Below are 27,176 nucleotides of genomic sequence, written 5' to 3'. Positions count from 1 at the left end.
ATGAGCCCTCAGTTGCAACTTATGTTGTTGCCCCAAGCACAAAGGTATTACTTCATCAAAAGGTATTTGAATCTTCACTCTTACTTTCTATCTTTGGACCACAAACTGCATTAGACTTTGAATTAGCTTATACCTGGTATATTGACAAAGCACATGAAACATTAGGTAACATTTTAACTCTGTAAATGACATTGACAAATGAAGCAGACATATATGTTATGAAGAAAGGAAGATTTGTTTCCCTTGAATTAAATTAAAACTTCTAATCGCACAACTACTACAGGCAGATAATATACAGTAGCTCTTCAGAACCTCCTATTTTAAACTCATAGATGGTATTTTCATAAACAGATATGAGAACATGCATGGCTTAACAGAGTTGGTCAGTTGTTTCCTGAACTCACCTATGCAACAACAATTCTAGTTCAAGAGCTCATGTTAGCCAAGAAATTTTTAGTCACTATAGCCAAAGTCTCTCAATTTAATAGCAGAATCATATGTGCTCTTCTCATAAATCATAGTTCATCTTCTCCTTGAATTCAAGCCTTGGAAGTATGTGAAGACATGCCATTCTTCTCTGTCAGCACTAGTGGGACCATCATTATGTTTCCTGTCAACATTGAATAGTAAAGAGATTTTGTTAGCTAACTATTTCGTGGACAAGGTCCAAGTTTTATGATATGAATCATCAAAGCAATAGCCAAACTGAGAACATGCAGATAGGATGTGAGTTTAGATCATTTGAAGTACCACGTGTTTATGGAGATCAATGTTGCATCTGTTTATCCAAGTTCTGTTGCACTAGCATTGCAGCTCAAGCAGTTTTCCATCATTCACTGGCATTGCCACAATTACAAATGCTTATTTGCAGCCATCCCAAAACTTGAATTGCTCACGTGCCTCCAACCCGTCTCTAGCGCCCAATTGTATCTGTTTCACAAACATAATGTCTTCAAATGACATTTCCTTTGTTCAAAACAAACCACTACATAAACCCAACCTTAGGTTGATAGCTAGCTAGCTTCAACTGCCCGTTTAGTTCACTTAACACCACATATATTTTGGCCAAATAAGGGTGAGATTTATCAGAAGCTTCAAACAGATGAATCTTGCTATCCATTTTAATCCAATTGGATCCAGGACATGTTTTTTCTACACCTTGTACCTTCATGGTTGATCTGATCTTAGCAACCTTATTCCATTGATTTGATTTAGCGTACATGTTAACCAGAAGGGTGTAACACCCACTATTGTTTGGCTCCAAAACCATCAACTTATTGACAGCAGCTTGAGCAATCTCCAAGTTCTTGTAAAGCTTACACCCGCTTAGTAAAGCACCCCAAATAACAGAGTTTGGCAGAATTCACATGCTCTGTATCAATTCCAATGCATCTTTGATCAAACCAACCTTACATAATAGATCAACCATGCACCCGTAGTGTTGAATTTCAGGAGGAATGGAAAAATCGCATGTCATGTTTAGGAACCTCCTAGGGCCCTCTTCAACTAGTCTTGCATGAGTACAAGCAATAATTAAGAACACTAATAAAAGTAACACCATTCGGCTTTATCTTCTTCCCCTCCATCCTACTAAACATTGCCAATGCTTCTTCTGCATAACCATGTATAACAAGCCCTTCAATTATTGAATTCCAACTGAAAAGATTTTTTTCCCGTAACTTAAAGAACACCAAAGGGGATCTATCCAAGCTCCCACACTTTGCATACATATCAACTAATGCAACCCCAAAGTAAGCATCAAGATCAAACTCATTTTGCATTACATAAAGATGAATTTCCTTTCCAAAGTTCAAAGCACCAATATGGGCACAAGCCGAGATAACAGTAGCCATGGTCACTTTATCAGAGCTTATCTCATGGCTATTCATCTCATTAAAAATGGCTAACACGTCTATATACTGCTTATTCTGCTAATAACAATTGATCATTGCTGTCCAAGAAATTAAATCCCTTTTGGGCATCTCATTGAACAATAACTTTGCAGATTCTACATCCCTCACTCTCACATACCCATCAATCATTATACTCCATGAAGTGCAGTTTCTTTCAGGCATTTTATGTAACGCCCTCAAAATAATAACATTAAACCCATCAAATAAGACATGGATTGATATGTAAAAGTTCCACATTCTTCCATTTATCAGTGTTCCATTACAAAAGTATTACATGTTAACAACAAAAGCAAATGCCCTATGGGCTTACAGCTTTCCAAGTTAACACTTGGTTACAACAAAAGAGTACTAACTCATACACATTAAGCCCTTGGCTTGAATTTACATATAATACATCAAAAAGTAAAACGACAAAAGTATGTCCGCCTCTAGCCTCCCAAGCTATGTCCTTGGAGGTGGCATGCTACCTGTACCTGAAAATGATATTCCCATATAGGGTGAGCCACAACCCAGTAGAAATACACTAAACCAACCATGAACAATGACTAAAAGATTAGCAATTGATAGGTGGCCAACACTGATACATTCACATAAATCACATATTTATGTCATACAACTTATGAGTCCAAGTTACTTTTCATTTTCCCTTTTTCAACAGATAAGCATGTTAGCTATATCATTATTTCAACAGATATGTATAAAAACTATATCCCACATTCACAGATAAGCATATAAGCTATATCCACATTCTCAACAGATATGTATAACGATAATAGCCCACATTCACAGATAAGCATATAAGTTGTATCCACACTTCACAAAGATAAGCATATTAGCTCTATCTTCACTTCTCTAGACAAGCATATGAGCTGTATCTACGGAGTTCATCCCCTATCTTCTCCCAACACTATCCGGTTTAGAGGTACATCCCCTATCTTCCCCTAAACCGCGGAGTACATCCCCCATCTCCTCCTCTACACATAACGTATACAAACACATTGGTTCTATATACAATCATTCAATACATACAATTAATGTATTCTATCAACCGTCAAATTCCATGACACATTCCATTGATTAGTTTCCGTTTGCCTAATCATCATGCATTGTCTACAACATTCACGACTATCCTCCACCGATAGCCCAAAGCAGTTATTTCTATACAGAAAATAAATGCACAAATGGATATTCAATCAACATTTCATTTCCTCATTTCTCCCAATTAATTATCCCAATTAATCAAACAATGTAATTAGGTCAATTCCCATAATTAACATTACAACCCTTAGGTCCCATTTTCATCAATGATTCAACATTTATTCTATTTCTCTATGCCAAACATGCATCTAGGTTTATTATGAATAAAACCTCAACTTTTGTAAAATTACACAAAAGCCCCAAACTTTCACGAAATTACCAAACCAAGCCCAACATCTCAAAATACTAAAATTTAAAGACAAAATCCATAGAGAGGAGTAGGGTATCCCTACCTCGAAGTTTGAACCAAAAAGGAGATGAAGACTCGAAGATCAACGTGCTCCAAACCCACACTTTTTCAGATTAAGTCGAAGCCCTCAACACCCTCTATCTTTTTAACAAAGGCCCTAGGCTAGATTCACACTCTAGGGAGATCAAATCTTAGAGAGAGGGTAAGTTTAGAGAGAGAGAGTCTCGGATCTAGGGTTGGAAAGAAAAAGGAAGTGAAAAAGTGATGTTCAAAAACGCTACTGTCCGTTGATATAAAACACGCTCGCTCGAGCGAAGACTCTGTCGCTCGAGCGACCAGACACAGAAAAATCTCGCTCGAGCCATGAAGTTCTCGCTCGAGCCAAAAACTCAGAAGTGCGCTCGAGCGAAAGAATGCTCGCTCGAGCCAACAACTCAAACCCTCAGGTCTGCAACCAGCACGCTCGAGCGACAGACTTCTCGCTCGAGCGAAGGACAAACCAGACCGCTCAAGCGAAGGAAATCTCGCTCGAGCCAGGAAATGCAACTCACAGGTCTAGAACCAGACGCAGTCGCTTGCTCGAGTGAAGCCAATCTAGCTCGATCCACCAGACACGAACTCAACTCTCGCTCGAGCGACCAACTCCTCGCTCAAGCGAAGGTCCAAAAATCTGGACAGCAGCACTAGGCTCCCAAACACAACCAACCTGTAACAAACCTGCCCAACACATCCTATAACTCAATATACAAAGTAAAAAGGATGCAAACAAGATAATAAACAACTACCAACATCCACGGACACATGTCCGGATCACTGTACATCAAGGGTAAACCCGGGATCGCTATAACCTCCCCCCCTTAAAGAATTTCGTCCCCGAAATTAAGCACAAGTTTTCAAAAGAACAGGTTTTCCTCCATTTTAGATAATGTTACATTTTTTAACATTTAACAATTCAACCCATTACCGGTCATCCCATCCCTTTAACAAGAGACATTTCACAATATGTAAACAACATATGTACTTTCAACATGCAACAACATTATGCACTATCTTTCCAATTTCAACAATATGTTCAACATATATATTGTTACATTCAACTTCCATATGAGGCAAGTTCCAAAACATACTTCCAATAACCAAAACATTTTCAATGTTTCACAACTTAAGACATATATATAAAGCTCTTAAGTTCAACAAAATTTAACTACAAGATTACACATTAACAAACAAGTCCGGATATTTCTCATGGACTTCCAACTCACGTTCCCAAGTGGCTTCCTCCACTCCGTGATGTTTCCACAAGACTTTCACCAAAGGAATGGTCTTGCCACGCAGGACCTGATCCCGCCTATCCAAGACCCGAACCGGTCTCTCCTCATATGAGGCATCCTCATCTACCTCTAAATCGGTCCAATCCAACACATGTGATGGATCTGGCTCATACTTCCGAAGCATACTCACATGAAACACGTCATGCACTTCGGACAACTGCGGGGGTAAAGCTAACCGATAAGCAACCTCGCCAATCCTCTCAAGGATCTCAAAAGGCCCAATAAACCGAGGGGATAACTTCCCACTCTTCCCAAACCTCATCAAACCTCGTCTAGGTGATATCTTTAGAAAGACATGATCACCTACCTCAAACGCTAAAGGCCTCCTCCTACGGTCAGCATAAGATTTCTGATGACTCTGGGCTGTAACAAGCCTCCTACAGATAAGCTCAACTTTCTCCGTCGTCTCCCTAACCAACTCCGGACCCAACAAAGGTGCATCACCCACCTCGGCCCAACAAACTGGAGACCTACACGGTCGGCCATACAAGGCCTCAAATGGTGCCATACCGATACTAGACTGAAAGCTGTTGTTGTAGGCAAACTTTACCAAGGGTAAGTGCCTCTCCCACGTCCCACTGAAGTCCAGGACACAACCCCGAAGCATATCCTCGAGGATCTGGATAGTACGCTCGGACTGCCCGTCAGTCTGAGGATGATAAGCCGTACTAAAGGTCAACTTAGTGCCCAAGGCACTCTGCAAACTCTGCCACAACCTGGCGGTAAAATGAGGATCTCTATCTGAGACGATCGTCACTGGGACCCCGTGCAATCTCACTACGTCCCGAATATACAAGTCGGCAAGATGATCTACCGAATCTCTCACGCGCATAGGAATAAAGTGCGCCGACTTAGTCAACCGGTCTACAACCACCCAAATAGCATCACTACCCCGCTGAGTCCTCGGAAGACCTACAACGAAGTCCATAGTGACATGCTCCCACTTCCACTCGGCAATAGGCAAGGGTTGCAACAAACCCGCTGGCCTCTGATGCTCAGCCTTCACTTGCTGGCAAGTAAGGCATTTCGATACGAAAACAGCCACTTCTCTCTTCATACCCCACCACCAAAACTGGCGACCCAAATCCTGATACATCTTAGTACCTCCCGGATACACCGCAAGGCGTGAATGGTGAAACTCTCGGAGTACCTCCTCTCGGCAAGACTCCGGTACAAACAAACGGTCTCGGTATCTCACACTCATGTCGGGATACACTGTCAAACCCTTCTCAACTTTCCTACTGGAGATCTTCTCTCGGATGGATTCTACCTCAAGGTCACCGCTCTGTGCCTCTAACACTCGTGTCACAAGTGTAGGCTGCGCAACAACAGAAAACAAGGCCGCAGCCTCAACAGATTCGCCCAGTAACAAATCAAACTCCCCAAGTGCACCCAACATCTCCCATTCCTGGATGGCTATACTAGCTACATCACTAATGGATTTCCTACTAAGGGCATCGGCCACAACATTGGCCTTTCCCGGATGATAATGCAACTCAAAATCATAATCCTCGATGAACTCCATCCACCTCCTCTGCCTCAGATTCAAGTCTCTCTGTGTAAACAGATACTTCAAACTCTTGTGGTCCGAGAACACCTCGAACTTCTCACCATAAAGGTAGTGCCTCCAGATTTTCGAGGCAAAGATCACAGCCGCTAACTCTAGGTCGTGTGTGGGGTAATTCTTCTCGTGTATTTTCAACTGACGTGAGCCATAAGCTACCACTTTCCCCTCTTGCATCAACACACAACCCAAACCCTCTCGTGAGGCATCACAATAAACCGCATAACCCAACCCTCTTTCCGGAATAATCAACACCGGAGCGGTGGTCAATCTAACTTTCAGCTCTTGAAACGACTTTTCACAAGTCTCATTCCACACAAACTTGACTCCTTTCCGAGTCAGTCTAGTCAACGGTGACGCTAACCTGGAGAAATCTTTCACAAACCGACGGTAATACCCAGCCAATCCCAGAAAACTGCGGATCTCAAACACACTCTTAGGCTGTGCCCAATCTTGCACTGCCTCAACCTTGGATGTATCAACAGACACCCCTTCCTCGGATACCACGTGGCCTAAAAATTTGACTTCCCTCAGCCAGAACTCACACTTCCCAAACTTGGCATACAGCCTATGGGCTCTAAGCAATTCAAGCACCACTCTCAAGTGTTCCTCGTGCTCCTCCTCAGAAGGCGAATAGATAAGAATGTCGTCCACAAAAATGACTATAAATCGATCCAAGAATTCCCGGAAGATCCGGTTCATCAAGTCCATAAAGACTGCCGGTGCATTGGTAAGCCCAAATGGCATCACCAGAAACTCATAGTGGCCATACCGCGTACGGAATGCCGTCTTCGGAATATCCTCCTCCCTAACCCTCAACTGGTGGTAACCCGATCTCAAGTCTATCTTAGAGAAACAATGGGAACCCTTCAACTGATCAAACAAGTCATCTATACGGGGCATAGGATACTTATTCTTAACCGTAGCCCGATTCAACTTCCGGTAGTCAATACATAATCTCAAGGCACCATCTTTCTTTTTAACAAAGAGGGCCGGTGCTCTCCACGGTGAAACACTAGGGCGAACAAAACCCTTATCGAGCAATTCCTGGAGTTGAACTGTCAACTCAACCAACTCTGCTGGAGCAAAACGGTAAGGTGCCATAAAAATCGGCGCTGTGCCGGGCACTAGATCAATAGAGAACTCTATCTCTCGGTGAGGTGGCAAACTGACAAGATCTTCGGGAAAGACATCCGAATACTCACAAACCACCCTCGGCAACACAAGCTGGGTCTCACCACTCTCACCACTCTCAAAGCTAGCAAGTAGACCACTAAGCTCACTTCGCCCTCGCGAATCATACCCCGGTGGCAAAACACTACCAACTCCGTCTCCCAAGAAATGGAACCACTCCCCGCTCAAGGTACATAACGTGACCCTCTGGCGGTAGCAATCGATAACAGCCCGGTATGACGATAGCCAGTCCATACCCAAAATAACATCAAAGCCCTTCATGGGCATGACAACAAACGGAAAAGGAAGCCTATAGTCGGCGACCTCTATATCACATCCTCTAACACCCTGTTTCAGGATCAACTCACCACCCAAAGGCGATACCACACAAATAGGAGATGCTAACTATGCTAACTCCAATTCCAAAACAGATGCAAATGCAGCAGATACAAAAGAATGAGATGCACCCGTGTCAATCAACACACTAGCAACCGAGTTGCAAAACAGAAAAGTACCTCTCACTACTGATGGAGCCGGTACTAAATCCTGCGCGGTAACAGCATACACGCGCCCCGTAGGCCCCTGATCTACCTGCTCACCTCTAGGAGCAAAAGACTGCTGCACAGACTGGGATGACGAAGCTCCCGGATTGGCCCTCGAGGCTTGCACAGACTGAGCTGGCTGAAAACCCTGCGTCTGTCTAGAACCAGACGCTCCTGAAGTGGCACTCAACTGCGGGCAAAACCTCTTCAGGTGCCCAGGCTGTCCACACTGATAACAAGACAAGGGCTGCCCCCTGCCCAAACTCTGACTCTGCGGTCTAGTTGAAGAAGAAGCAGCTCTCTGACCCCTACCCTTCTGCGGGCAAACAGAAACCTTGTGACCCAGCTGGCCACACTTGTAACAAGCAAACTCCCCCTGATTGCCTCTCCCCGAGCCTGCACTCGGCACTGGAAAGGTCGATCTAGAAACTGCACCCTGAGACTGCTGAGGGTTATAACCCTTCTGTCTCCTGCCATCACCCTGACCATCCTGGCTCCTCTTGGAGCCCCTCTGTTCTTCCTCCTCTTCCTGCATCATAATTTCCATATGAGCAGCAGCATCTACCAGGTGCCTATACTCTCAGATATAAGACCCACCAACTCTCAACTTGAGGCCCCGCCTCAACTTCCGCTCAAACTCATAGCAACGGCGTTCCTCGGACGCCACTAGTTCCGGTGCAAACCTGGACAGACTGGTAAAAGTAGCCTCAAACTCGGCCACTGACAAGCCCTGCTGTTTAAGCCGGCTGAACTGGTCCCTCAGCTTCTCCCTAGCTGCTGCAGACAAAAACCTCTCCTGAAAAGCATTCACAAACGCCTCCCAAGTACCACCAACACGAGCCTTCTCGTACTTCCACCATTGACCCGCATCTCCCTTCAGCTGGAAGGATGCCAAGGTCACTTTTAGTGCTCCGTCCTCGATGCCAAGCATCTCGAACGTCTTACTCATTTGCTCTAGCCACTCATCAGCCTTCAGTGGCTCCTTCGGATCCCCGATAAACTCATCCGGATTAGACCGGAAAAACTCTCTCTTCAAGAAAGAAGGCCCTGCCTCAGCTGCCTGATTCCCAGCTCTAAGAATACCCAAAGCTCCTGCTATCTCTCTGGCCAAGGCACCCATGGCCTGCTGACCCACTGGCTTGGCCACATTGGCCTGGCCAACTCCCTCCTGCACTGCCGGAACCTCCCCCGGTAACGGTACTTCCTGCCTCGCAGGTCTACCACGCCTAGCACCTCTTCCTCGTCCTGACATCCTAATAAAGGTAACACAGAACATTAGCACATTCACAAATGTGCTGAAACTAAACACTCACGTCCTAATGCATGGACAACTGTAATTCACTCCACGTAAGCACATAAACACATAAGCACTTACGAATTTCATTTCCGGATAATGATAGTCCCGAGGCGTTACTAGAGTTCCGGTTAGAAATAGCATTGATCAACTGCTTTTCCAACAAGACTCCCAGAAACCCAAGGATCCAATCAACATCCTAGAAATTAAATCCCATACCCACATAGTCACATAAGCATGTTATCAATTAAGCACGTAGCATATAACACTACATCTAAGTCTCTATTAAGCGAGACAAACCCATTGTGATCCTAATCACTTCCCATGTACCCAAAGTATTCGAACCCGGTACGCTCTGATACCAAGTTGTAACGCCCTCAAAATAATAACATTAAACCCATCAAATAAGACATGCATTGATATGTAAAAGTTCCACATTCTTCCATTTATCAGTGTTCCATTACAAAAGTATTACATGTTAACAACAAAAGCAAATGCCCTATGGGCTTACAGCTTTCCAAGTTAACACTTGGTTACAACAAAAGAGTACTAACTCATACACATTAAGCCCTTGGCTTGAATTTACATATAATACATCAAAAAGTAAAACGACAAAAGTATGTCCGCCTCTAGCCTCCCAAGCTATGTCCTTGGAGGTGGCATGCTACCTGTACCTGAAAATGATATTCCCATATAGGGTGAGCCACAGCCCAGTAGAAATACACTAAACCAACCATGAACAATGACTAAAAGATTAGCAATTGATAGGTGGCCAACACTGATACATTCACATAAATCACATATTTATGTCATACAACTTATGAGTCCAAGTTACTTTTCATTTTCCCTTTTTCAACAGATAAGCATGTTAGCTCTATCATTATTTCAACAGATATGTATAAAAACTATATCCCACATTCACAGATAAGCATATAAGCTATATCCACATTCTCAACAGATATGTATAACGACAATAGCCCACATTCACAGATAAGCATATAAGCTGTTTCCACACTTCACAAAGATAAGCATATTAGCTCTATCTTCACTTCTCTAGACAAGCATATGAGCTGTATCTACGGAGTTCATCCCCTATCTTCTCCTAACACTATCCGGTTTAGAGGTACATCCCCTATCTTCCCCTAAACCGCGGAGTACATCCCCCATCTCCTCCTCTACACATAACGTATACAAACACATTGGTTCTATATACAATCATTCAATACATACAATTAATGTATTCTATCAACCGTCAAATTCCATGACACATTCCATTGATTAGTTTCCGTTTGCCTAATCATCATGCATTGTCTACAACATTCACGACTATCCTCCACCGATAGCCCAAAGCAGTTATTTCTATACAGAAAATAAATGCACAAATAGATATTCAATCAACATTTCATTTCCTCATTTCTCCCAATTAATTATCCCAATTAATCAAACAATGTAATTAGGTCAATTCCCATAATTAACATTACAACCCTTAGGTCCCATTTTCATCAATGATTCAACATTTATTCCATTTCTCTATGCCAAACATGCATCTAGGTTTATTATGAATAAAACCTCAACTTTTGTAAAATTACACAAAAGCCCCAAACTTTCACGAAATTACCAAACCAAGCCCAACATCTCAAAATACTAAAATTTAAAGACAAAATCCATAGAGAGGAGTAGGGTATCCCTACCTCGAAGTTTGATCCAAAAAGGAGATGAAGACTCGAAGATCAACGTGCTCCAAACCCACACTTTTTCAGATTAAGTCGAATCCCTCAACACCCTCTATCTTTTTAACAAAGGCCCTAGGCTAGATTCACACTCTAGGGAGATCAAATCTTAGAGAGAGGGTAAGTTTAGAGAGAGAGAGTCTCGGATCTAGGGTTGGAAAGAAAAAGGAAGTGAAAAAGTGATGTTCAAAAACGCTACTGTCCGCTGATATAAAACACGCTCGCTCGAGCGAAGACTCTGTCGCTCGAGCGACCAGACACAGAAAACTCTCGCTCGAGCCATGAAGTTCTCGCTCGAGCCAAAAACTCAGAAGTGTGCTCGAGCGAAAGAATGCTCGCTCGAGCCAACAACTCAAACCCTTAGGTCTGCAACCAGTACGCTCGAGCGACAGACTTCTCGCTCGAGCGAAGGACAAACCAGACCGCTCGAGCGAAGGAAATCTCGCTCGAGCCAGAAAATGCAACTCTTAGGTCCAGAACCAGACGCAGTCGCTCGCTCGAGCGAAGCCACTCTGGCTCGATCCACCAGACACGAACTCAACTCTCGCTCGAGCAACCAACTCCTCGCTCGAGCGAAGGTCCAAAAATCTGGGCAGCAGCACTAGGCTCCCAAGCACAACCAACCTGTAACAAACCTGCCCAACACATCCTATAACTCAATGTACAAAGTAAAAAGGATGCAAACAAGATAATAAACAACTACCAACATCCACGGACACATGTCCGGATCACTGTACATCAAGGGTAAACCCGGGATCGCTATATTTTATCAAACAACCTTCGAGTAGAACCCAAATTGCCAACTCGAGCATAAGTCGAAACCATCGTAGTCCATGCAAAAACATCTCTTTCATCCATTTCATCGAACACCTGTCTCTCTTCAACCATTTTACACAAATTTGAATAAAAATCAACCAAAGCAATTTGAACAAATAAATGTAAATCAAACCCATTTTTCAAAATTTGCCCATGAACAAATTCTTCCAATTGAAAAGCTGATATTAATGCTCAACCTTTAACTATCGACGAAAATGTATAACTAATGAGGCAAATATGGGCTCTCGGCAAATATGGGCTCTCAACAACTCCAAATAAAGTTGTAAAGCTTGAATAAGAGAAGAACAGTGAACAAAGCCTCTTATCATTGCATTATATACAAACTGTTGGTTGTATAATTTGTATAAGCCAATCACAATTCAACACGTGGCATGAAAAGGACAATTTGGGGAGTTAATACAAGTTGCCAACCATAATTAGACACATAATGGGTCTGCGTGGCACTGGAATCATCGAGGATATAAGGTGATGTGGCTTAACGGTTACTCACAAGGTTCAAATTCAAAATCAGGAGGGAAGGCTACCTGCAAATGTGGCGTAGTGGGACTGACTGTGAGAGAGCATGTTTAGCAATCATGGAGGGACGTTTCGACGGTTAGAAGTCCATTTCGACGATTATCATTGAGAAGTATAAATAGCAGAGAAGGCCTCAAAAAGGAGGATCTAGACTCAAATAAAAAAACCAGTTTTATTTACTTTATTCTTCCCTTCCAATTTTTACAATTCTTTACATTTATGTACGTTAAATTGCTGTACTGCACTTCATTCATAGGAGTAGTTTCAAATAGCTTGTTGCTGCAAACCTCTATGAGGCTAGGTTAGATCATTGTAAGTTTTTCATTTTACATAATGAAATTCTGAAATTATTCTTCATTTAGTTGTTATTTACTAAATTCTCCTAAATAAACCACTAGTAAAAGTCCTTTTTGTTGAGGCTGAAATAACTAAAACACAATTGTCTGATAATTGGTTGGCAATTAATCTTCTGTAAGGACTGATTGATCCTTGCTGGCACATTTAAAATTACAATACTAACCTTCGAAAGCCGAAAAAAGCCAATACAAACACATTGGGTTTTTTCATCTATGTAATGGCAAGAAATGCATAATCGATTCGACGAAAGGTCGAACAAGCGGTGACAAATTGGTTCATGAAGAAACAGTTGTTGTTTGTGTTGGTTTTGAACATGAAGGCGTACGTTGATTCGATGTGTTTGAAGCTTGAACATGTCTTCAATAGCTCAATCACGGTCTGGAGTTTTGGGTTTGAAGAACGGTTAAGGTTGGTTGTAGTTTTGAACATGGTTATCGCCTAGATGGTGAGAGAGAGGTCTTAAAAGCAAAATTAATTTTAGAGGAAAGTCAATTTCGAAACGCCGACTCAAGCAGCCTATTTTAAAAAGGGTAAATTACACTAATTACATCCACTGCTGACATTATAGAAATTATATTTCCACCTCTGTGGTTAATAGTCTAATTTCACAAATTCTTATTTATATAAAAAGTAACAACTTTTGGTACAAAACAGACGAAATTACATTAGAAAAAAAAAAGAGTAAAACAAAGGCAACAACAACAACAACAACAACAACAACAACAACAAAAAAGAAAAAGAAAAAGAAGTAACGCAAAATAAGAAAAGAGAGAGTGTGCCATTCACAAAAAAAAAAAAAAAAAAAAGAGAAAAGAAAAGAAAAGAGAGAGTATATGAATTCAATATATTTTGATACCAACCTTAATTTCATTTAAATAATTACAATGACAGGGGGTCAATGTAATTTCTCAAATGTTAGGGGTGATATGTATTAAATCCAAATCTCAAGAGTGTAAATGTAATTTACCCTTTTAAAAATTATTTTTGCCTTAAAAAATAAAATTATATGAAAACTCAACATTTTCTTGATATTTAAAAATAAATATAATAAACTCTATAGTTTTGACATAATTAAATTGAATTGTCTTAATTTTAATTTATATAACACTTAACTCTAGGGTTAGCTCTACCATTTTGAGAGTCCAAAGTGAACTCAGGACTCCTCGTACATTGAAAACAAATTTGTGATAAAAAGATATGTATTTAAATTTTGATCATACATATAATTATTAAAATTTATTTAAATATATAAAAAAATTTACAATAAATAAAAAAATTAAAATAATTCAAGCTGAAGTACTAAATAAAAAGTAAACAAACGGTATACTTAAATATCACTCTTTTCGTATTTTTATCTACAAAATTGTTGATCAAACTTGCATAATTCAACTTATTAACTAATCATTTTTAATTCATTAAAGGGAAATTTACTTGAAAATTTGACTTCAAAATTTTGTATACTATGAATTCCCTCTTTTTTAATAAATCGGTAGGTCCTAATCATTTGAAACATTTTCTATGAGATCCTACTTAATATATTATTGTGTTACGTTAAGACTTTTTTACCCTTATTGATTGTTAGGTTCATTTTTTTCTTTATTTTTTTTAATATGATTTTTGAAATGTGGCATAAGAGTTGATTTCTATAATGGGAATGCTGTATTTTAGATGGATTGAATGTGGAATGTGGGTTTTCCAAACTAACAATGTGACTATGAAATTTTTTTTAGTGTACTTTTGGGAAACATAAACAACTAAAATTGAAAAGAGAATCTTCAGATTTAGATAGATTGAATATGAAATGAGATTTATCCAAACCAGCAATATGAGTACAAAAATCCTTTAATTTACTTTTTTGAAATGTGACATACTAAAATTGAGAGAATTTTCAAATTGACCATTGTTGGAACAAAGGGTCTTGAATTCTTCAAATTGTGGTATTTGGGTCTTCAAAATTTGGCAATGACCTTGTCTATATAGAACAGAAAATTAGTGCTTCAATTTGCGTTAATAAGTCGCTTCCCTAAAGACAATATTTGTACCCACCAAAAGGTGTGCAGGGGGTTACAACAAATTTGCCTCCAGGATACAATGAAGCCTGATCTAAAGATCTAGTCTATCGGCATCTGCACTAATGACAATAGATTAGAACACCCTTGATATAATCAAGAAACCAAGACACTGATAATCAAATCTGCAGAACTTGATTATCAATAAGAAAAACAGAAATTTGCTTAAGAAACTCTTGATCGAAAATTCAAAATCAAAAGGGAGAGAGAGAGAGAATTGCAGGAATGCTTTTCAGGATTTTGAATGGAATGAAATGGCTGATTTCGTAGCCTATTTATAGGCCTTAATGGATCTGATCGAATGATCATGTCCCTTGATCGCATCCAATCATTTCTAACTGTTGGATTGACGATATATAGTGCAGATCATTCTGACACCGAATAGATGTCTTGACTAATTACACTTGATCACGATCTGGTGCCATCTTATTTATACGATCACGCGCATCTCCAATCAACGGCTATGATCAACTCGCTCCAGATCGGACACACAACCGTTTGATCAGTTGGTTGACTCATCGCCAACGGATGACACGTCATTGGCACGTGGAGCTGACTGTATTCCACGTCACCCATGCCACGTCGTCGCTCTAACTTGTCCGACGCAAATATGCAAGCGCCCTCATGGCGCCTTGCGCCGATGCATCCGTGCTAGGTACAAAGTGCGCCATCAAATGCCACACAGCCCACTGCCCACATCACACTCGCGCGCGCGTGCGTGGATGGTGCGAAGCACCATCCTTGGTGTGTGGGTGCATGCACACTAGCTTTCATCCCATAATTCCATATTCAAAAGAATATTCCATGTAGCACTTTATTAAGTGCTCTATATTTTTATCTCTTCCAATGTGGGACAAAGTCCCCAAACTTAATTAATGCTTTCCAAACAAAACAAGAAAGGTTTTGAAAACACCCAAAAATTAAACTATAAATTTTAAAAACCATTTTGAAAATTCCCCAACATTTCCTCACCATTTTCAAATACCAGATGAAGACTTTTCGTTCACTTGGCAGCCTTATGCATAGGTGAAGATATTTTACGATTTGAATCATTTACGTAGTGAAGACATCTCAAAGTTAGTCAAGCCGGTACAGTAGACTTGTCTTTGAACTAATGATCTTATACGACTAACCGGACTTGTCTTACGCATAGTACAGGTTACCTCAAGTATTCAAACAAACCGACACGTGGATTGGCCTTGTGTCAATATCCTGATTCATGAGCACTCTAGAGTCAAGCCCTTGGACTCATAGGAAGCAACACCACCTCCTACACTCACATAGGTAAGCTTACTAAAAGTACCCCTGTAATTTACAGTATCCTAACAACACAGTTGTAAGCTTATTAAGAGTTTGCTAACTCATCCTCGTCTTTCACATTACAGGTACCAAGCACTTCAACCTCGGGATGAAAATGAAATAAACTAAGTGTTTGCAATCACGACGTGTAGTGTACTTGGGTTCATTGAACTCAAGACTTGATGTTTCTTCAAGCGTTGAATCGAGTTTGCACAAGGAGTGATTATGTTAAGTGGGCTTGAGACCTATCCCCTTTGATGTTTTCCACACTAAATCCCTTGCAAGTCCCTTTGTTAAGGAGTCAGCCAAGTTTTCACTTGACTTTACATAACCAATAGTAATCACACCTTCTGTGATTAACTGTCTGACATAGCTATGTCTTAGTCCTATATGCCTAGACTTTCTATTATAGACATGGCTATAGGCCCGTGATAGAGTTACTTCACTATCACAATGCAAAGATATTGGTGGCATAGGTTTTGGCCATATCTTAATCTCTAACAAGAGATTCCTTAGCCACTCTACCTCTTTGCTACAAGAAGCCAATGCTACAAACTCTAATGCCATGGTTGAGTTTGTTATGCATGTTTGTTTCTTAGAACCCCAGGAGATAGCTTCTCCTCCGAGAGTAAAAATCCAACCACTCGTGGACGATTAATCTTCACGGTCAGTTATCCAACTAGCATCCATGAATCCTTCCAGCACTGCTAGCTAGCCATTATAGACTATTCCATAGCCTATTGTTTTCCTCAAGTACCTAAGTACTCGATTAACAGCATTCCAATGCACACTGGTGGGATTACTAGTGTATTTACTAAGTTTTCCCACTGCAAAAGTAATATCAGGCCAGTGCAAATCATGGCATACATCAGGCTACCTATCACTCTTGAGTATTCTAGCCAATCAATAGCTCTTCCAATATTAGGATACAATTTCAAATTTGAATTAAAAGGTGTAGACATGGGTGTACAATTATATTGATTAAATTTCTTAAGAATTTTCTCAATATAGTGCGACTGGATTAGAATCAAATTATTGTCCTCTCGTTTGATCTTAATACCCAAAATTACATCAGTGAAGCCCATGTCTTTCATACTAAAGCTAGATGACAAGAAACTTTTAGTACGTTCAATGACATCACTGTCAGTACCAAAAATAAGCATGTCATCTACATATAGACATATGATTACACCTCTATTGTTAGTACACACACTTATCAGATTCATGTATCCTAAAGCCATTTGACACTATTACTTTGTCAAATTTCTCATGCCACTGTTTGGAGCTTGTTTCAATCCATATAATGACTTCACGAGTTTACACACTTTGGACTCTTGACCCTGTACAACAAATCCTTCCGGTTGTTGCATGTAGATTTCCTCATCTAACTCTCCATTTAAGAAAGCGGTCTTAACATCCATTTGATGGATTTCAAGCTTATAGATTGAGGCTAAGGCAATCAACACTCGAATGGTGGCGATTCTAGCCAATGGAGCATATGCATCAAAATAATCGATACCCTCTTTTTGAGTAAAACCCTTAGCAACTAATCTTGCTTTGAACTTGTCAATTGTGCCATTAACTTTCATTTGCCTTTTGAAAATCCATATACAACCAGTGGGTTTGGATCCAGGTGGCAAATCAGCAAGTATCCAGGTATTGTTACCCATGATAGAATCCATCTCATCGTTTATTGCTTCTTTCCAGAATGCAGCATCTTGAGACTTCATAGCTTCCTCAAAGGTTAATGATCTGAATCCATATTCAAAGAAATCATTGTTTATAGCGACCCCGGTTTTTTCCCGTTTGATTATTGTATCCGGACTTAGGTTCCGTAGATTCTGTCATTGTATATTTGTTGTTGTTGTTGTCCCTTATTTTCTCATTTGGAATTATAAGATGTGTTTGGGCAGGTTTGTTTCAGGTTGGTAGGGTTTAGAAACCAAGTGTTGCTGTCCAGAATTTTGGATCTTCGCTCGAGCTAGGAGTTTGTCGCTCGAGCGAGATGTTGTTTTGGTTCTTCGCTCGAGCAGGGGTTTGGTAGCTCGAGCGAGAGTTTGCGTCTGGTTTGGACCAGTAGCTTTACATTCTTGGCTCGAGCAAGCTTTTCTTCGCTCGAGCGAGTTAGTTCATTCTTCGCTCGAGCGATAGTTCCTTCGCTCGAGCGTGTGTCTGGTTACAGATCTGAGGGTTTGAGTTCTTCGCTCGATCGAGTTTTCTTTCGCTCGAGCGAGATTTTGGGTTGTTGGCTCGAGCAAGGCTTCCTTGGCTCGAGCGTAGTTTTTTTTGTGTCTGGTCGCTCGAGCGACCAAGTCTTCGCTCGAGCGAGCCTGCCAGGTTTAAATAGGCAGCAGCGTGTTTCAGATCTGTTTTTCTTGCACTTTCATATTCCAAAACCCTAGTTACGAGTTCTCTCTCCCTCTACACACCTTCTCTCTTAGGATTGATCTACTTAGAGTAAGTTTCTACCTTAGATCCTTTATTAAAAAGATAGAGTGGGTCGAGGGCTTCCATTTAATCTGAATTGTTGGTAGTTTGGAGCACTTTGGAGTTTGGGTTTTCATCTCCATCTTCTCTTTTGGGGCTATTTCTTCGAGGTAGGGATTTCCTACTCCATCTTATAAGTTTTGTTCTAAGTTTTAGTATTTTGATATGTTGGGGGTACTTTGGTAATTTTGGGAAAAAACCCTAGTTGTATTAATTAATTAATTTGTATAACTAATTTAAGGGAATTGGGGAATTTGGTTAAATTCATGAAATTGGGGAATTCATTGATTAAATGGTGTAGTTGGATAATTTAAATCACTCACCTATTGAATTGTTGTTATATTTATTTCCAAGTTTAGAAATAACTGTTTTGGGCTATCGGTAGAGGATAGTCATGATTGTTGTAGACACTGCATGTGGATTAGGGATAACTGAAACTAATCATTGATTAAGTTATCACTTTTGACTGCTAAATTAATACAGACATTATGTGTATTGATTGTGTGTTGTATATGTTATGTGTTTACATACATTGTTTTGTGTGGGAGGAGATAGGGGATGTACTCCACGGTTTAGGGGAAGATAGTGGATGGACCTCTAAACCGGATTTTGTTTGGGAGGAGATAGGGGATGGACTCCATTAGCATCACTTTTATGTGTGCTTATCTATATTGATGTGTTCTATTGATACAGCACTAAAATGTGTATCAAACTGGAAGTATGAAGTGTTTTGATTTGAGCCTGAGTCTTATTTGTTTGTTGACATTGGAAGAATGTGAATTTGATATATATATAGTTCACTGTTGTAAGTTTGGCCAAGTTCTGAGCCATATTGATAATGTTGGAAAGTAAAACGTATCTTAGACATTAATATCATGAAATGGTATAATGATGTAATTGATTATCTTGGTTAACCATCTATTGAATGCTATTGCTTTATTCAATGCTTATATTTGCTTTAGTATATTTCTACTAGGCTGTGGCTCACCCTTTATAGGAACATCATTTTCAGGTTCAGGTGATAAGCTACCTCCAAGGACTTAGCTTGGAAGGACTTGGATTTTGAAGACTATCTGTAGTTATTTGTTTTTAATTGATAAACATTCAAGCCTAGGGCTTAATTTGTATTTGAGTTAGAACTCATTTCTTTGTGACCAAGTGTTGGCTTGGAAAGATGTAAGCCCATAGGGCATTTAATTTGATGTTATATGTAATGTTTTCGTTTAGTAATACTCTGATGAATGAATTAATAAATTGTTTTCTTTAAATGATGGATGTCAATGAAATGTATATAATGGGTTTTATTTTGAGAGCGTTACAACTTGGTATTAGAGCGTACCGGGTTTGAATACTTTGGGTACGTGGGAAGTGATTAGTATCACATTGGGTTCGTCTCGTTTGATAGAGACTTAGTGTAATGTTATATGCTTATGTGATAACATGTTTATGTGATTATGTGGGTATGGAATGTAGTTTCTAGGATGTTGATTGGACCCTTGAGTTTCTAGTAGTCTTGTTGGAAAGGCACTTGATCACTGCTGCTTCCAACCGGAACTATAGTAACGTATGGGGACTATCACTATCCAGGAATGAAATTCGTAGGTGCTTATGTGATTAAGTGCTTACGTGGAATGAATTATTGCTGTCCAATGCTTTAGGACGCGAGTGTTTAGTTCCGGCACATTTATAAATGTGCTAACGTTTTTGTGTCCTTTATTAGGATGTCAGGACGAGGACAAGGACGCGGTAGGCGTGGTAGGCCGAGTAGGCAGGAGGTGCCTGTGCTAGAGGAGATTCCGGTAGTTCAGGAAGGAATTGGCCAAGCCAATGTGGCCGAGCCAGTAGGCCAGCAGGCTATGGGCGCTCTAGCCCGAGAGATAGCAGGGGCATTCAGGGAGTCAGTAGGCATTCTCAGAGCTGAGAATCAAGCTAGGGATGTTGCTGCAGATGCAGGACCTTCCTTTCTGAAGAGGGAGTTCTTCCGGTCTAATCCGGATGAATTTGTGGGTGATCCTAAAGAGCCGCTTAAGGCAGATGAATGGCTTGAACAGACAACGAAGACGTTTGAGATGCTTGGCATCGAAGACGAGGGGTTGAAAGTGACCTTGGCATCTTTGCAGTTGAAGGGGGATGCGGGTCAGTGGTGGAAGTTTACTAAGGGTCGTATAGGAGGTACATGGGAGGCTTTTATGAATGCTTTCCAGGAGAAGTTTTTATCTCCAACAGTCAGGGAGAAGTTGAGAGACCAGTTCTGCCAGCCTAAGCAGTCAAGTTCTTCTGTGGCCGAGTTTGAGGCTGCATTTACTAGCTTGTCCAGGTTTGCACCTGAGTTGGTGACGTCTGAGGAACGCCGTTGTATTGAGTTTGAGAAGAAGTTGAGGCGTGGCCTCAAGCTGAGAGTTGGGGGAACTATGATTCGGGATTATGGGCGTATGGTTGATGCTGCAGCCCACATGGAAATCATGATGCAGGAGGAGGAGGAAGGACAGAAGGGCTCCAAGAGGAGTCAGGATGGTCAGAGTGATGGTAGGAAACAGAAGAGTTTTAATCCTCAGCAGTCTCAGGGTAGCTTTTCTAGATCGACTTTTCCTGTGCCGAGTGCTAGTTCGGGGAAAGGCAGTCAAGGAGACATTACCTGTTTCAAGTGTGGCCAGCTGGGCCACAAGTCTCCAGTTTGTCCTCAGAGGGGAGGAATGCAGAGAGCAGCATCATCTTCGGCTCGATCTCAGAGCCAGAGTCAGGGTAGATGTCAGCCACTCTCGTGTTATCAGTGTGGTCAGCCAGGGCATATGAAGAGGTATTGCCCGCAGTTGGGTGGCACATCTGGTGCATCTGGTTTGAGGCCGATTCAGGGTCAGCAGCCAGCTCAGTCGAGTCAGGCCTCGAGGACCAATCAGGGGGCTTCATCGTCTCAGTCGGTGCAGCAATCTTATGCTCCTAGGGTTGAGCAAGTTGATCAGAGGTCGTCTGGGCGCGTGTATGCTGTTACCGCGCAGGATCTTGTGCTAGCACCATCAGTTGTGAGAGGTACCTTCTTGTTTTGCAACTCAGTTGCTAATGTTTTGATTGATACGGGTGCATCTCATTCCTTTGTGTCTGCTGCATTTGCATCTGTTTTGGAGTTGGAGTTAGCACAGCTAGCATCTCCTATTTGTGTAGTGTCACCTCTTGGGGGTGAATTGATTTTGAAACAAGGTGTTAGGGGTTGTGATATAGAGGTTGATTATCATAGAATTCCATTTTCCTTTGTAGTTATGCCTATGAGGGGTTTCGATGTTATTTTGGGTATGGATTGGTTATCGTCATACCGGGCAGTTATTGATTGCTACTGCCAGAGGGTCACTTGTTGTACCGTGAGCGGAGAGTATTTTCATTTTCTAGGGGACCGGGTTGGTGATGTGTTGCCACCGGGGTATGTTCCGCGAGGACGGAGTGAGCTTAGTGGTCTACTTGCTAACCTTTCGATTAGTGAGGATGTTGAGACTCAGATTGTGTTGCCAAGGGTGGTTTGTGAGTACTCGGACGTCTTTCCCGAGGATCTTGTTAGTTTGCCACCGCATCGGGAGATTGAATTCTCTATTGACCTAGTGCCCGGTACGGCGCCGATTTCTATGGCACCTTATCGTTTTGCCCCAGCCGAGTTAGTTGAGTTGAAGATTCAGCTCCAGGAGTTACTAGACAAGAGTTTTATACGTCCTAGTGTTTCGCCGTGGGGAGCACCGGCCCTCTTTGTTAAAAAGAAAGGTGGTGTTTTGAGACTTTGTATACATTATCGGAAGTTAAATTGGGCTACGGTTAAGAATAAGTACCCTATGCCTCGTATCGATGATCTGTTCGATCAGTTGAAGGGTTCCCGTTGTTTCTCGAAGATAGATTTGAGATCGGGTTATCATCAGTTAAGAGTCAGGGAGGAGGATATTCCAAAGACGGCATTCCGTACGCGGTATGGCCACTATGAGTTTTTGGTGATGCCATTTGGGCTCACCAATGCACCGGCAGTTTTTATGGATTTGATGAACCGAATATTTCGGGAATTTTTAGATCGTTTTGTAGTCGTCTTCGTGGACGACATCCTTATCTATTCACCTTCTGAGGAGAAGCACAAGGAACACTTGAGAGTAGTGCTTGAGTTACTTAGAGCCCATAAGCTTTATGCTAAGTTTGGGAAGTGTGAGTTCTGGTTAGAAGAGGTCAAGTTCTTAGGCCATGCAGTTTTCTGGGGTTAGCTGGGTATTACCGTCGATTTGTGAAAGATTTCTCCAGATTAGCTTCGCCTTTGACTAGATTGACTCGGAAGGGAGTCAAATTTGTATGGAGTGAGACTTGTGAAAAGTCGTTTCAGGAGTTGAAAGTTAGACTGACCACCGCTCCAGTCTTGATTATTCCAGAGAGAGGGTTGGGTTATGCAGTCTATTGTGACACCTCACGAGAGGGTCTGGGTTGTGTATTAATGCAAGAAGGAAAAGTAGTTGCCTATGGCTCACGTCAGTTGAAAATTCATGAGCAGAATTACCCTACGCATGATCTAGAGTTAGCAGCTGTGATATTTGCCTTGAAGATTTGGAGGCATTACCTTTATGGTGAGAAATTTGAGGTATTCTCGGATCATAAGAGTCTGAAATATTTGTTTACACAGAAAGACTTGAACTTGAGGCAGAGGAGGTGGATGGAATTCATAGAGGATTATGACTTTGAGTTGCATTATCATCCGGGAAAGGCCAATGTGGTGGCCGATGCCCTTAGCAGGAAACCTGTTGGTGACATAGCTAGTATAGCCATCCGAGAATGGGAGATGTTGGGTGCACTTGGGGAGTTTGATTTACTTTTGGGCGAATCCGTTGAGGCTACGACCTTGTTTTCTGTTGTTGCACAGCCTACACTTGTGACTCGAGTGTTAGAGGCTCAGAGGGGTGACCTTGAGGTAGAATCTATTCGTGAGAAGATTTACGGTGGGAAGGTTGAGAAGGGTTTGACGGTGTATCCCGACCTCAGTGTGAGATACCGAGACCGTTTGTTTGTGCCAGAGTCTTGTTGAGAGGAAGTACTCCGAGATTTTCATCATTCACGTCTTGCGGTGCATCCGGGAGGCACTAAGATGTATTGGGATTTGGGTCGCCAGTTTTGGTGGCGGGGTATGAAGAGAGATGTGGCAGCTTTCGTATCTAAGTGCCTTACTTGTCAGCAAGTGAAGGCCAAACATCAGAGGCCAGCGGGTTTGTTGCAACCCTTGCCTATTGCCGAGTGGAAGTGGGAACACGTCACTATGGATTTCGTTGTGGGTCTTCCGAGGACTCAGCGGGGTAGTGATGCTATTTGGGTAGTTGTGGACCGGTTGACTAAGTCAGCGCACTTTATTCCTATGCGCGTAAGAGATTCAGTCGATCATCTTGCCGATTTATATATTCGGGACATAGTGCGGTTACACGGGGTTCCAGTGACGATCGTCTCAGATAGAGATCCTCGTTTTACTGCCAGGTTGTGGCAGAGTTTGCAGAGTGCCTTAGGCACTATGTTGACCTTTAGCACGGCTTATCATCCTCAGACTGACGGGCAGTCCGAGCGTACTATTCAGATCCTTGAGGATATGCTTCGGGGTTGTGTTCTAGACTTTAGTGGGTCATGGGAGAGGCACTTGCCGTTGGTGGAGTTTGCCTACAACAACAGTTTCCAGTCTAGTATCAGTATGGCACCGTTTGAGGCCTTGTATGGCCGACCGTGTAGATCTCCTGTTTGTTGGGCCGAGGTGGGTGATGCACCTCTGTTGGGTCCGGAGTTGGTGAGGGAAACGACAGAGAAAGTTGAGCTTATCCGTAAGAGGCTTGTTACAGTACAGAGTTGTCAGAAATCTTATGCCGACCGTAGGAGGAGACCTTTGGTGTTTGAGGTGGGTGATCATGTCTTTCTGAAGATATCACCTAGACGGGGTTTGATGAGATTTGGGAAGAGCGGGAAGTTGTCCCCTCGGTTCATTGGTCCTTTTGAGATCCTTGAGAGGATTGGCGAGGCTGCCTATCGTTTAGCTTTGCCACCGCAGTTGTCCGGAGTACATGACGTGTTTCATGTGAGTATGCTTCGGAAGTATGAGCCAGATCCATCACATGTGTTGGATTGGACCGATTTAGTGGTTGATGAGGATGTCTCGTATGAGGAGAGACCGGTTCGGGTCTTGGATAGGCGGGATCAAGTTTTGCGAGGCAAAACCATCCCTTTGGTCAAAGTTTTGTGGAAACACCACGGAGTGGAGGAAGCCACTTGGGAACGCGAGTTGGAAGTCCGCTAGAAATATCCGGACATGTTTGTTGATTTGTAATCTTATAATTAGATTCTGTTATATTATTGAACTTAAGAGCTTTATATATGTCTTAAGTTGTAAAACATTGAGTTTGTATTGGTAAATGGGTGTATTTTGAAACTTGCTTCATTATAAAAGTTTAGTGTAACATTGCATCTGTTGAGTACATTGTTGAATGGGTTGTATATATCATGCGATTGAATATGATATGGGAATTATTAACCTTGAGTGGAATAATGCATAATAATGATACAGGTTGAAATATATGTTGTTTATATATATATGTGAGATGCCTCTTGATAAAGAGATGAAAGGACCAGTTTTGGGTCAAGATGTTTACTAATGAATTGTAAAAAAAAAAAATCTGTTTTCAAAAACTTATGCTTAATTTCGGGGACGAAATTCTTTGAAGGGGGGGAGGTTATAGCGACCCCGGTCTTTTCCCGTTTGATTATTGTATCCGGACTTAGGTTCCGTAGATTCTGTCATTGTATATTTGTTGTTGTTGTTGTCCCTTATTTTCTCATTTGGAATTATAGGATATGTTTGGGCAGGTTTGTTTCAGGTTGGTAGGGTTTAGAAACCAAGTGTTGCTGTCCAGAATTTTGGATCTTCGCTCGAGCTAGGAGTTTGTCGCTCGAGCGAGATGTTGTTTTGGTTCTTCGCTCGAGCCGGGGTTTGGTAGCTCGAGCGAGAGTTTGCGTCTGGTTTGGACCAGTAGCTTTGCATTCTTGGCTCGAGCGAGCTTTTCTTCGCTCGAGCGAGTTAGTTCGTTCTTCGCTCGAGCGATAGTTCCTTCGCTCGAGCGTGTGTCTGGTTACAGATCTGAGGGTTTGAGTTCTTCGCTCGATCGAGTTTTCTTTCGCTCGAGCGAGATTTTGGGTTGTTGGCTCGAGCAAGGCTTCCTTGGCTCGAGCGTAGTTTTTTTTGTGTCTGGTCGCTCGAGCGACCAAGTCTTCGCTCGAGCGAGCCTGCCAGGTTTAAATAGGCAGCAGCGTGTTTCAGATCTGTTTTTCTTGCACTTTCATATTCCAAACCCTAGTTACGAGTTCTCTCTCCCTCTACACACCTTCTCTCTTAGGATTGATCTACTTAGAGTAAGTTTCTACCTTAGATCCTTTATTAAAAAGATAGAGTGGGTCGAGGGCTTCCATTTAATCTGAATTGTTGGCAATTTGGAGCACTTTGGAGTTTGAGTTTTCATCTCCATCTTCTCTTTTGGGGCTATTTCTTCGAGGTAGGGATTTCCTACTCCATCTTATAAGTTTTGTTCTAAGTTTTAGTATTTTGATATGTTGGGGGTACTTTGGTAATTTTGGGAAAAAACCCTAGTTGTATTAATTAATTAATTTGTATAACTAATTTAAGGGAATTGGGGAATTTGGTTAAATTCATGAAATTGGGGAATTCATTGATTAAATGGTGTAGTTGGATAATTTAAATCACTCACCTATTGAATTGTTGTTATATTTATTTCCAAGTTTAGAAATAACTGTTTTGGGCTATCGGTAGAGGATAGTCATGATTGTTGTAGACACTGCATGTGGATTAGGGATAACTGAAACTAATCATTGATTAAGTTATCACTTTTGACTGCTAAATTAATACAGACATTATGTGTATTGATTGTGTGTTGTATATGTTATGTGTTTACATACATTGTTTTGTGTGGGAGGAGATAGGGGATGTACTCCACGGTTTAGGGGATGGACCTCTAAACCAGATTTTGTTTGGGAGGAGATAGGGGATGGACTCCATTAGCATCACTTTTATGTGTGCTTATCTATATTGAAGTGTTCTATTGATACAACACTAAAATGTGTATCAAACTGGAAGTATGAAGTGTTTTGATTTGAGCCTGAGTCTCATTTGTTTGTTGACATTGGAAGAATGTGAATTTGATATATATATATAGTTCACTGTTGTAAGTTTGGCCAAGTTCTGAGCCATATTGATAATGTTGGAAAGTAAAACGTATCTTAGACATTAATATCATGAAACGGTATAATGATGTAATTGATTATCTTGGTTAACCATCTATTGAATGCTATTGCTTTATTCAATGCTTATATTTGCTTTAGTATATTTCTACTAGGCTGTGGCTCACCCTTTATGGGAACATCATTTTCAGGTTCAGGTGATAAGCTACCTCCAAGGACTTAGCTTGGAAGGACTTGGATTTTGAAGACTATCTGTAGTTATTTGTTTTTAATTGATAAACATTCAAGCCTAGGGCTTAATTTGTATTTGAGTTAGAACTCATTTCTTTGTGACCAAGTGTTGGCTTGGAAAGATGTAAGCCCATAGGGCATTTAATTTGATGTT

At 41.4% G+C, this 27,176-nt stretch overlaps 1 pseudogene; it reads right to left on the bottom strand.

Annotated features, from left to right (window-relative positions):
- Nucleotides 1-985: 985 nt before the first annotated feature.
- On the bottom strand, nucleotides 986-13,133 carry LOC145803774 (pentatricopeptide repeat-containing protein At1g06143 pseudogene; annotated as a pseudogene).
- Nucleotides 13,134-27,176: the final 14,043 nt, after the last annotated feature.

This window comes from Camellia sinensis, chromosome 12 (genome assembly GCF_055761805.1).
Source record: "Camellia sinensis isolate YWXY chromosome 12, ASM5576180v1, whole genome shotgun sequence".
NCBI classification, from domain to species: Eukaryota; Viridiplantae; Streptophyta; class Magnoliopsida; order Ericales; family Theaceae; genus Camellia; species Camellia sinensis.
The sequence above is the reverse complement of the archived record's forward strand: the minus strand, read 5'-3'. Positions and strand labels throughout refer to the sequence as shown.